The sequence below is a fragment of the Phocoena phocoena genome, chromosome 6 (genome assembly GCF_963924675.1).
Source record: "Phocoena phocoena chromosome 6, mPhoPho1.1, whole genome shotgun sequence".
Lineage (NCBI taxonomy): Eukaryota > Metazoa > Chordata > Mammalia > Artiodactyla > Phocoenidae > Phocoena > Phocoena phocoena.
This window is the reverse complement of record NC_089224.1, coordinates 56,593,120-56,606,922: the sequence shown is the minus strand read 5'-3', so window position 1 is coordinate 56,606,922 and position 13,803 is coordinate 56,593,120.

Genomic DNA, 13,803 nt, shown 5'->3' with positions numbered 1-13,803 from the left:
GATGGACTCAGCAATCTGTGCATTAATAAAGTTTCTAGTTGATTCTGAGGCATACTATAGTTTGAACCACTATCACTCAGGGATGGTTTCAAGGATGCAATAAGCAAAAATCATTTAAAATTATAAGTTAATATACACAAGAGTTATGATTCATTAAGCTCTTATGTTGCATTTGCAAGGAAAACATACAAAAATATAGAAGAAAATGATAAGCACTGGTAAACACTCTTCGTTACCAGAGAAATCGCAGTGGGTAGAGAAAAAAAAAATGCCTATCTTACTTTAGGGGTTACTTTGATTTTAACAGGCTTTATAAAATTACCTCAGAGTAGCTTTGATAAATCGGAAAAATGAGACAGCAACCTTTCTAGTAGCTGAATCTCAGTGGTACTTAAAGGGCTTATCATTTGGTTTATAAAGAAGAAAATATAATATGCTTCAATTATTCACATGTGAAGTTAAAGAACCCAACCTGAAATTATATGTGGAAATCAAATTGACTTCAATAGAAGAGAGGGGAAAGAACACAGCTTCTTTTTGCAAAAGAACCTGGTCCTGATGTCCTGTCGTTTGAAGCACACGTGCCATGAACACCAAGTGCTCACCCTCATATGGCTGGCATTTTTTGCATCCACTATTGAAGAAGAGACTGCTTGGTCCCAATCTGAACTGAAACTGTTGCGACAGATGAGGATGAAAGGAGGCATGAAGACTAATCATTTAAATATATATATAAGAAAATAATCCAGTCTAAGTGAGGCTATTGCTTTGGAAAGCATGCTAAAGAAAACTCTTGAATGGCTCTTAATATTCCACTCTAAGGAAATGAATGGCTCAATGCACCATTCCATCCTCATTCAGTGATATTTATTTTAGGATATTAATGAATATTTAATTTCAGTTCTATTTACTAGTACAATAAAACCAGAGGTGATAAAAATAAGAAAATGATATGTTTACTAAAGCTAGAACAAAATACTGCAGTTAAAAATGGCGACTGTCATTGAGGGGTGTGCTCTTAGTAGACTAGCGAACACTGCCTATGGAGAAGCCAATAAGAAAATGAGACAACAGGTTTAGTGTTCCAAAGAGCATTGTAAAGTTATATTAGAGGCTTCATGTCAGTTACAGAAGGATGGTTTCAGCTGGAGTAGTTAGGAGCTCAGCTCCTGCAAGCTGTTTAGCTCGGAGTCCCAGCACTGCCCATTCCTATCTGGGTAACGATTGGCAAGGTCCAAAACCAGCCTCCGTCTCAGTTTTCTAGGCAGTGAAGAGGATAACACTATCTACCTCATAGAGGTACTGTGAGGATGAGATATGTATATAAAGCCCTTAGCCCACGTTTGACACACAGTGACCATTTAAGAGTGTTAGCTAGTGTTACTGTCATTGTTAAGTGTTGATCACTTATTTGCAAGGCGGTGGTGGTAATAAGCAAGGAGAGATATGCCGTGAAAGATTATTCAGTTTGCCAACAAACTCAGAGCTCTTTCATTAATCAGATCACTAGAATTGCTCTCTGGATGAGCTTTGAAACAATTTAGAGGTCCCCTTCCACAGAAGCTGTTTTGGCAACCAGTACATGGTGACTCCAGAGAGAAAACTCATAGCTATCCATGGCAATCAGCTTCAGCAACAACCTTCATCAAATACTGAAGTCATCCAGGTAAAAAAAATCCAGGCTCTATCCCAATCCAAGTGGATGATAACAACTTTCACATTTATATGAGAAGAAAAGTTCTCAGATACTTTGCTAAAATTTGCAAACGGGAACATGCTCAGTGAAAGCATGAGCCCTTAGGCCTACTCTTGACCTTAGGCCTTGACCTGTAAATTCCAAATCTGTTTCCGCCTTGGGGTGAGTGACACCTGGATGCTGCCTCTGCCCTGCTGTGCTGTTCTGTCCTAAGGGTGTGTTGCTGTGGCAGCTCTAATGCCTGACCTCAGTCCACATGCACGACAGGGAATTTCTGTTTCAGAGTCTGAGGACATAAGGCTTACTATAAAGAGGAAATACCGGCAAAACTTTATATACAGGCAGGCCGCCATATACGAAGACCTATTTTATAGACATAGTGATAACACGCTGCTTCGAACTAGTTTTGCTGCCCATCACCAGAGCAATTGCCACTTAATCCCCATATTCAAGGCTCCATTGAGTGACAGATCCAGACAGTCCCTTGTTTTTGGAAAACATAAAAAGGTTGCTTTCTGTTACACCTAAGCAGAGGTTATTGTGACCACAGATACGTCCTATCATCTATTTCTTATCATCAGAAGGTACAACTGGTGTTTTAAGGAATACACACGAGAAAACCCAGGAGGACCATTCCGGACCTTCCTAGAGTCCTAACATACACACATCAAATATTTACTACGGATATATACTTGGTGCTAGGCTAGGTTTGGGGGCTACAGTGGTATAGGAGATAAGCTGGTTTCTCATGTATCAGAGCTTAATCATCTAATTAAAACATATTTTATATTAAAACAAACACTGGCAGATATGCTACAGCTTAAAATGGACATTTTGAATGTGTGTTTATGATAAAAGAAGGAAGCCCAGTTAAATTCTCCCTGGCAAACCTGTTCATGCCCTTTTGCCACAGGGATATTTTAGTGGAAAAAACTGAAAAGCAGAAATTTACTGAGTTAGACGTACCTGCTAATACATTTTGGAAACAAGATCACACGTAACTACATTTTAAATGTCACCACCAGGCTAATCCTTTACCTCTACACACCCATTATCACTAAACATTGCCTACCAAGTCAAAGACAATTACGCTCCTTTAGGTACCATAACGGCTCTAGTCTCCATTCCCATCATCCTCTTCAAATGTTTTACTTTCTCTCGTACTTTCTTGGATCTCAATGAATTCTAGTCCTTCAGAGTCATGACTGCTTTGGAGTGTCTGGGGATTTTGAGCATCTCCTATGCTACTGCATCTCTACTTTCCTTTCCTCACCCCTGAACTTAGCAGCTCAAAAGCAGATGATGATTCACACGCATTAACCTCCAAGGCTTTCTAGACCCCAGGACCTTGCCTGGCAGAGGTTTGAAGGCCCTGTTCCTGGGTGGGAGTGGCCACATGATGTACTGCCAAGGCCTGCAGGCAGGCTTCTAGGGAGGGGTGCAGAATGTCTCCCTTGTCAGTTGGGCTTAAACTTCATTCAGAAGAATTTGGGATCAAGGGGTAAACGTGCGTTTTATTTAAATGAGACAGCCTTCCAAAATTTGAGGGTCAAATATCAACTATCAAAATCTCTGAAAATATTCTCTCTTTATTTTTATTTTCCTTTGAGGAAACCATCCCGGAAGATTAATTTTAGACGCTATTAGAGAATATATTTTAATGTAAAATGCTTTGGTTGTTGATGAGACAAGGTTTGTTTTTCAGTTCATCAGCAAGATGGCACTTTGATAAATCACAGATTGCTCAGTGCCTAAAGAGGCACACTGTGACAGTTTTCATCACAATGTGATATAAAGAGGCAAATGAGGCAGTACTTCAGATCACACCAGGGCCAGTTTGGTGATGGCAGGCACTGTGTCGCTAAGAATTAGGAGGGGCTGTCGCTAACAACGTGTTCATTGTTCTCTGATCCACCTGTGAGAGTAACTTTTTGATCCATCACGTAAGGACTGAATTTGCTTTGGATCTTATTGCTTACAAATAATTGAACGAACCAGAGGTAAAACAGCCAGCCAGAAGACGTCTTTAAAAGGAAATGTACCATGCAACTTTCTTTTCTGTCTTGATGACTTAGGCTGAGTCCTTCTATGTGATAACAATGGGTGTGAATGAAGAGCTGGTCACCGATTTACTGATTTACTCTTATACTCATTTGCATACAGCAGTTAGTACCAACTAGTACCATGTCTAATCCTTTAGCCAAGCTTTCTGGCAAATCAGAGCCATGGCATCATCTACGAATATTTGACGATGTGAAGGTACATGTAAAGACAGCACCTCTGACTTCAAATTTCTCTTTATGATATGCTATTTAATCTTCATTTTAACACGCGTAACCCAGTATTCTGTCCTATATATCTAGGCAAAATTGTGTCCCATTTCATCACTGAAAGTACATTCTAAAGTAAATATTGAGCACTTTCACTCATCGATTTGCTTTTAAATCTTAAGGGGAAATTATGATGTCCACATACTGGTTCTGGCAGACTGTAGGATCCTAAGGGGAGAGATGAATGCTAAAGACAAATATTCAAACAAATAATTCAGCAAAAAATAAAAAAAAAATGAAAGTTATCAACCAACTTCATCACTGGGTGGTGGTGGTAGGGATATAAATGGTGCCAAATGAATGGCATAACTGCCATTTTCACCTTTCAAATACTTCTGTGGTACTATGGAGACTACTCTGAAAGAGACTGATTTCATTTGTCTCATCCTGGTTTCTTTTGGGCCTTGGACAAACAGGCCAACACGTATTTTCAAGGCTGACCTCATCTTTTCTGGCTGTTGAGGAGACTTTGCACTTCAGTTGATGAGGGCATAAGAGAAATGAACCAGATAAATTGCTTGATTAGAATCTCCATGAACCAGAACTGATGAGAGGGACACACATTTACTTGTGAATTAAGAACCAAATACATCTTGCTGGGGCCCAATGCTGACACGCAGATTTACATCCCTGCAGTGTGCCGTTCACTAATTGTAAACCCTGCGTTATTTGGCATTGCAGAATTTTTCCACCACTATGCAGCACTGGAATACTGACCATGCTTTTCTTGCAAGCCATATGCTAGTCCACAGGTGGCATTCTGATTAGGGGAACCCTGGCCTTCCTCCTGCGCTTTTAAAAAGTATGAAGACGAGTCCCAAACCTGTAACTCAGCCAGTTTTGAAGTCAGCTTCTATGGCCACAATAAACTAACAACTAAATATAAATTTTCCTTAATTGATAGATGGGATGAACAAAAACAGACATACTTTTTTTTTTAATAAAGATGAAGTTCAATTTAGCCAGAATGGAAGAAGCTTACATTCTTTGCACTATACACAGTGCAACAGGTCTGTGTGTGAGTGAGTGTATGTTAGTGTGAGTGTGTGTGCGTATCTGTGTGGGTGTGAATGTATGTTTTGAGGTTGATAAAGTGAGAAATAACATTATTTTCTTCCCAAGTGTTACACAGCTGAGAACTAAAACTGCATATACAAATTATCAAAATTTTAAAGTGTGAGATGTTAGTTTCTCAAAATGCTGTAAGGTAGAAAAATCAATTATCAATTAATTTTGGCAGAATAATGTGATCTATTTAATTTATTAATGGTAAACAGTGGTATCAGAAGCACATTTAAAGATCTGTATTTTGTTAATATTAACAGACGTGTCTAGGTCTCCACAAAACTCTTCTTTCTAATATAGAATGCATTTGCTAAATAGCTATCAGAGTTTTAATAACTTCTATAGACAATTATCTTGCAAAAAATCAGGATTCATTTACTACTGTGTTCCAAAGTCAAAATTCAATAAAATTAGGGATAAAGAAGATAAAAATCTGTCTCTTCAGACCATACTCTCTCATGGAATTTTAAGGGACCAACAACTATTAGAAAACAAATTCTTATCTGATTTAAGTTGTTGACTATTGAGGCAGATAGTATTATTGTTCAGCAAATATTCACTGCTTGCACTCCCATCCTCCCTGAAGGAGTACACTGCCCTGCCTCACTGATATTGAATTTAGGACATCATTTGCTTTTATCAATGGAATGTGTGTAGACATGACATAGACACATCTGAGTAGAATTTTGGGCAGCTTGATTTTACTGCTTGCACACTTGTCATGAACCATAAGAAGAACATAATCCTGGTAGCTGCTGCTACATTAGACCATCAGAAAGACGCAAGACTGATCTTGAACTTGGAACAAATCTGTCACAGTGGATCACTGACATGTCAATATTAACTAATATTTTTATTGTAATTAACTGAGATTGTTTGGAATTGGTTGTTAATGTCTGTCTGCTTGGGTTGCCATAACAAAATACCAAAGACTGGGTGGCTTAAACAGTATAAATTTACCTTCTCACATTTCTAGAGAATGGGAAGTGCAAGATCAAGTTTCCAGCAGGGTTTGTTTCCTGGTGAGAAATGTCTTTGCGGCTTGCAGATGACCATCTTTTTGCTGTATTCTTAAATGGTGAGAGACAGAAAGCTAGCTCTCTGGTGTCCCTTTGTATAAGGACAATTATCCTGTTGGATTGGACCTCTCCCCTTACGACCTCATTTAACCTTAATTACCTCTATAAAGGCCTTATCTCCACATTCAGTCACATTGGGTGCTGGGGCTTCCACTTATAAATTTTATAGGGACAGAATAATTCAAACCATAATACTTACACAATATTATTACAGCATAACCTGAATCACATTAAAAGTTAAAAGCTTGTCCTAGGTCTTTGCGTCAGTTTTCTTCTAAAACAGCAAAAATTAAACCAGAAAAATAAAAGGAGCATGCAGTATTCTTGTGTGGACAATCAAAACAACAAACCACTCTGGTTTATGTGGCCAGTTCTGGTTTTATACCATTTTTTAATATTTTATACCAATATAAAGAATTTTTGCCAGTAGACAATATTTTGTATTAGGTAAAATGATCAAATTCACTCCATTTGGATGCACATATTATATATTTTACTGTTGAAAAAAACAGACTGATCTCACTTTCTGTCTTGCATGTGTATGTGTGTGTGGACCTTTGTAATATGAGATTGTACAGATTTTTAAAGAAAGTCTTCCCTGTTGGGTACAGCCTGATGAATGGAGAAATGCAACAGGGTAATAGTCAAAATCAAATAACCAGGGGCTTCCCTGGTGGTGCAGTGGTTGAGAGTCTGCCTGCCAATGCAGGGGACGCGGGTTCGTGCCCCGGTCCGGGAGGATCCCACATGCCGCGGAGCGGCTGGGCCTGTGAGCCATGGCTGCTGAGCCTGCGCGTCCGGAGCCTGTGCTCCGCAACGGAGAGGCCACAACAGTGAGAGGCCCGCGTACCGCAAAAAAATAAAAAATCAAATAACGAGATCAAGAAACATAGAAATAATATCAGTTTATTAGTGTCTACTCTAAGATACAATGAGGGGTGTGTTTCTCTTTTGATTTTAGGAGTGGGTAATATGTTGGCCTTTTTATTTTTTTATTTTATTTTATTTTTTTTTTTTTGCAGTATGTGGGCCTCTCACTGTTGTGGCCTCTCCCTTTGCGGAGCACAGGCTCCGGACGCGCAGGCTCAGCGGCCACGGCTCACGGGCCCAGCCGCTCTGCGGCATGTGGGATCTTCCCGGACCGGGGCACGAACCCATGTCCCCTGCATCAGCAGGCGGACTCTCAACCACTGCGCCACCAGGGAAGCCCGGCCTTTTTATTTTTAAATGTACAACAAATCTAGTAATTAGAGTGCTTTTTTTAAAAAAAAATTGAAATTGTGTGTTTCCATTACATTGTCCTCTTTGTGCAGGGATTAGATCTTAATATGATGAAGCATATCAGGCACACATGTCATCTAAATAGGCACAGAAACCCTAAAATACAAGAGTTAAGGGGATACTCACACTTGCTGAATAAGGGTCAGGTGAAGGCAAAAGAAGGCCCACTGGAAGGTAATGTTTTCAGAAATAACTCTGTGGCCCACCAAGGTGGTACATGTTGGCAGGCAGAATCATGAAATTGATTCATTTGACTGAGAAATCAACCTGGAGTCATGGTCAGGATTGCTTCTCAGTGTAGGACCTTTCAGTATGATTGTGCATTTCTAGCCTGACACTCCAAGCTAAGGCAGTACTCTTAGGTCTGCATTCATCCTGAGAAGAAACCATCCTCTGTTTCACGTAAAGGTGTGATGTGAACCAATGGTGGCTCTGCATCCGTGGATAATCCCGGACAGGTATCAAGAGCCTGTTGTAAGGGCAAGAGGTTACACTGCAGTCCTGGTGATATCCCTTGCATATAGTTTGAAAACCACTAATTTATCTGAACAAGTATAACCTGAACTGATTCATTCAGAACCCTCTAAAATGTGGACATTTCCTTCCAGTACAATGATGCAGAAACTCAGTTCCCTGACCCTTGCCTTTTTCTTTGCTCCTGCTTCCACTTCCTTGAGTAAAGGTGTCAGGATGATCTCCTACCTCAGACCTTGTTACTTGGCTGTTCTTACTTTTCGGAACTCTAAAATAGCTTCCTTACAAATTGATGAGGGATATGTTTCCAGCCTTAAATTTCTTTTTCTGAACTCGACAGAATTTTTCTAGCCTTCTTGTTTATTTACTCGTAAAATAGATATCCCTTTTACTTGAGGCACTATGAGAATCAAATACCTCATTTTGAAAGGTCTCTGAGAAAAGCAATCCTTCTTTCAGATATGCATATGTCCTAAAGTAGTTTTGACAAACTATTATGGTTATATTCTCAAGCTTCTAGACTAGTTCCAAATAAAAAATACCTCCAGTCCATTTTTCTTGTCAAAATTCCATTCTCTACCTTCTGAGGTATTTACATTTATCTTCACATTTTTATGGTAAAGACCCCAGGATAGTTTTAAAGTGAGTAAATTTATGTCTGCCAGAAAGAAAACACTTACATAAGTATGTATTCATTAAGAAGCACCCAGAACTTAGAAATGAATTAAGCTTTGGAAAAATGGTTATAACCAACACATAATTGATTAGAGTAAGTTGTCTGTAGGAATAACCAAGAGATCATCAGTAAATGTATGGCTGAAGAGATCTGGGGTATCCATTTTAACAATTCCCAGTGGCTTGATATATTTCTGCTCACATCAAAATCCATAGCAGGTATTCCAGATGGGGTCACCTTTTACTTGGACTCCTTCCATCTTGTGACTCTATCTTGTCAAGAATCTCAGTGTCTTTCTTCAGTTGATGGATCAGGAAGGAAATCAGAGGAAAAGCATACCTGATTCTTAACCTTTTTGTCTAGGAAATGTCATTCATCATTACCATTCATATTCCATTGGCGCAAGTAAGTAACATAACTTCATCTAGAGGTAAAGGAGCTGGAAGATATATATCCCCTGCCCAGGCAGGTGCTTCTCAGGAACAACTCCACATTCACTCTGTGCCACACGTTGGTTAACCAAAGCCTCTCTGCATATTTTCTTATTTTTTGATGAGAATAAGTAGCAAAGGTATTCATCTATTAACCTCTTCTCTATAAGAGCATAAAGAGTGGTCATAAGATATAATCGGAGATCTAACTCTTCCTTTTCATACGTAGGACACTTTTCCTTTTATTTATATTTAATTAGCTAAAGTGATCAGGAGATGAAGAGAGGATACTGCGGGGTTCTTATTTGGGCTCCAAGCCAGGTGGCTTAGCAGTAGAGATTTAATTTTTAAATCTAATTTTAATTAAAAGGGGAGGCTAGAGATGTAACCAAATTCAAGAAATGGAAATTAAAAAGATCAAATCCTGGGGGAGCACACCCTTAAAGATTCATGCAGGCTTCTGATTGAGAATATCAGCATTGCACATTATTCTCCCCATGTCTGCTGGTGATAAAGACACAGGGGTACACTGACATCTGTGGTAAAATTATAGGTACATTTAAAATACGTTTAAGATAAAATGTATCTATACTTGTGTATCATACTACACTTTTATTTCTAAATGGCAAACTATGTAATGCATTCTATAATAGTAATGGTAACATTACTGCATAAGCTACACACATACATATATATCATAATTAGCTCAATTTTTCAACTTTCCTATACCTTCAGGATACAGGACTCAGCTTATTAATTTATAGTAGAGTCTTAAAAGACATTTCATTTTGAGATTCTTGGTCTTGAATTCTAAAAGAGCAGTAAGATAACATAAGAAGGGACTCAGCATTGTCAAAGGAGGATGTATGAAGGCCAGACTTTAGAAGATCTTCAACTACTTTCTCGTCAATATCTGAGCATCCAGTGCTATACTGGCTTTGGCCATTTTGCACGGAAAGTTGTCTAGTAGACAATGACATTTTTTCCTATGCATGCACCAAAGCAGCACAGCTCTGCTGAACACTGCTAAAGAATGTCACACAAAGGGGCAGATTGGTGCCTACATACACCCATGACTGCTAATCTTAGCCAGGCTCTCAACAGTATCTGGGAACCCTATTAGCTTCCTTTATACAATGTAATTCCCTGCAGATACTATTTCAAAACTTCCCAACTCTCCTCAAATCTTCAGCTTATCCATCTCCTCCCTCAAATCCAGAAGATTACTTAAAACCACTGGGGGAAACTCTTGGACTTCTCAATGTCCAGGATACAACATACATCTGTATTTCCCTTCCTCCTGTTGGGTTGAGGAAGAATTGACTTTCCATCTGCATAACTGATCTACCATCTCTCTGTACTCTGGAACCCTTCCCCTTTGGATTCCTTAGAAATATAGTAAATTCTTCACCCTCCATCTGCTTGTATCTTGAATTTTTCATATACTTCTGGATGCGTCACATCAGAATTTCATAATGTATGGTTTTACAGCATTTAAAAAAGAGAAACTTTCTTCAATCCAAATTACCTCTGCAAATCCTACTCTCTCTTGTCTCCCTTTCAGCAATCAAAATTCTTTAAGGTGTTATCTATATTTTCTGTATAAATTTCCTAAACTCATCCAATGTTATTTCTTCTTGCAATATACCAATAACCTGGCCGTCATACAGACTATCAATGCGTACATATTGCACAATATGGACACTTTTCAGCTACTTTGCTTGACTTCTTGGCAGCATTTAACACTGTTGGAATCTCTTCTTCATGAACCTCTATCTCCTTGCCTCCTAAGGTATGACTCTCTCCTGGTTTGTCTCCTTCCTCTTTGGCCTCTCATTTTCTTTTGAAGGTTCCTCTTGTTCTGCTTGCACTTTAAATACTGATGACCATCAAGGCTCAGTTCCTGATTTTTCTTCCACCTCACCATTAAGAACTTATTAAGCTAATCCAGGACCCCCCTGGTAAATTCATCTATTCCCACAGCTTCAAAAATGATTTGTAAAATGATGACTGCCAAATCTACTCATTCAGTAGATTTTCTAGGATATAGCCAACTGCTTACTAAACATTTCCATGTGTATATTTCATAGACACCTTCAGCCTAACACGTTGAGAAATGCACTCATGATCTCCTTATCCCTCTTTCACATTTAATTCTCCGCTTGTGTTCTCTATCACCAAAACGCTGGCAGCATTAACACAGGACACCTCTCACATCTAGAAAACACACTAAATCACTTAGATCATATTGTCCAGTTGCTTCCGGGATACTTCTCTTTATTCCCACAGCAACCACCCAGGTCCATGCAAATACCATCCCCTCTGAATGGTTGCTGCCTCTTCTTAATTGGCCTTTCTTTCTTCAATATCTCTGTCTTCTACTCCACTCCCCACAGTGCACCTATGAGAATATGATTAGGACATTCCGCGCTTAAAATCCTTTAGAACCTTCCCATTGCTCTTATGATAAAGTTCAAACTTCAAAACATGTAATACTGATTAGACCCTTCATGGTCTGACCTCAGTACACTCAGCAGCCTCATCACTCAGTCTCCTCAAATGTTGTTGTCCAGATATATTGAACTTCCTCCAGTTCTTGGAAATATAACTTTCACATATTATTTCCCTTTTCTGGAATACTCTTCAGTACTCCTCTTTTCTGGTTGGTCTTGTTCATCCTTCTAATCTTAGTTTATTTATCACTTCCTCAAGCAGCCCTTCTTGGATTCTTGAATTAGTTTGCTAAATCCTACTGAAATATGATTTCAACGTTTATGTACTTTTCCTATCATAACTTCATGCTTTATTACTGCTGGTGGTTGTATTAGTTTCCTTTTGCTGCTGTAAAAAATTACCACAAACTTTGTGGGTTAAAACAGCACACATTTATTACATTATAGTTCTGGAGGTCAGCCGTCTAAAATGAGTCAGCAATTCTGTGTTCCTTCTGGAGGGTCTGAGAAAGAATTAATTTCCTTACTTTTTCCTTCTTCTCAAGGCTGCCTACATCCCTTGGCTCAGAACCCTTCCTCCATCTTCAAAACCAATGAGGTAGCATCGTCAAATCTCTCTTTTGGATCTCTGTTTCTGTTATCACATCTTATCTGACTCTCCCTTGCCTCCCTCTTCTAAGCACCCTGATGATTAAACTGGGCTCACCTGGGTAATCCACAATTATCTCTCTGTCTCAATAGTCTTAATCACATCTGTAAAGTCCCCCTTGCCATGCAAGTGAATATATTTATAGGTTCTGGGGATTAGGATGCAGACATCTTGTGGGGGGCATTATTCTGCCTACCACACTTGTTTAAATGTCCATTTTTCCTATTAGATTTATGAAATCTTCACTTTATCCCCAGTGCTTATTATGGTGCCTGGCCCATGAGAGGTGCTCAGGACATATTTATCATAAAGAAATAGAGTTCTAGATGCGATTTCATCCATTGATACAGATATAACAAATAGATATAACAAATGTATGTAACACGGAACAGGTATAAATTATGAAATATAATCATAAAACAGCCAAATGTATTAACAAAATAGTCTCTTCTTTTTTTTCACTCTATTGACCCTTTACATTTTTTCATAGGGACTAGTTCTTATCCTGTCCCCGGATGAAAATTCAGGCAGGCATAACTGCTTTTCTGTCCACTTTCAGGTATTAAAACAACCTACAGTGCCTTTAAATTAAAAACAGCTTTAATTCAGTAATTAAAATGCCCCATCTCATGAATATGTGAAAACTCTGGGTTTGCTTTTATGTTGAATCACTTCTCTTCCTCCCCACCCATCTTGTTTACTGAGGTTTCTGACTCTTTTAGAGTTGTAATACAGAAAAGGGAATACAGGTAAGTGAAACAAAACACATTACTTGGCTGAATCTGTGGAGGTGATGTAATTTCAGTACTCTATGAACTCTGCAGATGTCGAAGGCTGACACTCTTGTGTTCATTTTTTTTTTTTTTTTTTTTTGCAGTACGCGGGCCTCTCACTGTTGTGGCCTCTCCCATTGTGGAGCACAGGCTCCGGACGCGCAGGCTCAGCGGCCATGGCTCACGCGCCCAACCGCTCCACCGCATGTGGGATCTTCCCGAAATGGGGCACGAACCCGTGACCCCCGCATCAGCAGGCGGACTCTCAACCACTGCACCACCAGGGAAGCCCTCTTGTGTTCATTTGTGGAATACTGGGGAGTTTCCCTCCGATTTCTGCCCCAGAGAGCTCTCTTCGATAGCCCCTAGGCTCTTGGAAGTCAGTCTCTACCTTCTGTGCAAGGCCCTTCACCCCTCTAGCTGAGCTGTCTGGGAAGGTTTAGACCACCCTGCTGCAGCTTCCTTGCCTGCGTATTTCCAATATCCTTGGTCCCAAGGATATGCTCATGAATCCACTGTCCCTATAAACTCTGGGGGCACCATTAACGTCTTCAAACCTGTCCTTTCCTCTGCTGCAACAGACCACCTTAGCCAGCTTCTCTTTCACAGACTTCTTATGCCTGGCTCAGACACCTGTCCACTAGGTCCTCTAAATTGAAGGGGTACATATTATGCTCCCTAATTGGTCTTTTTAGAGGTCCTTTGGTGTGTGTGTTTGTATGTGTGTATGGAAGAAGACTTTCAAAAAACACCTCTCTCCAAAACACCTCTTAAAAAAATCTGCCTATGGGTGTAAGAGATTTAGGAGTCATATAGCTGGATCACAGACACCTGTATCTGAAAACCTGCATCACAGTCCAGAGTCTCACTCTTGAATACATGCCCTAGTTGAGTTA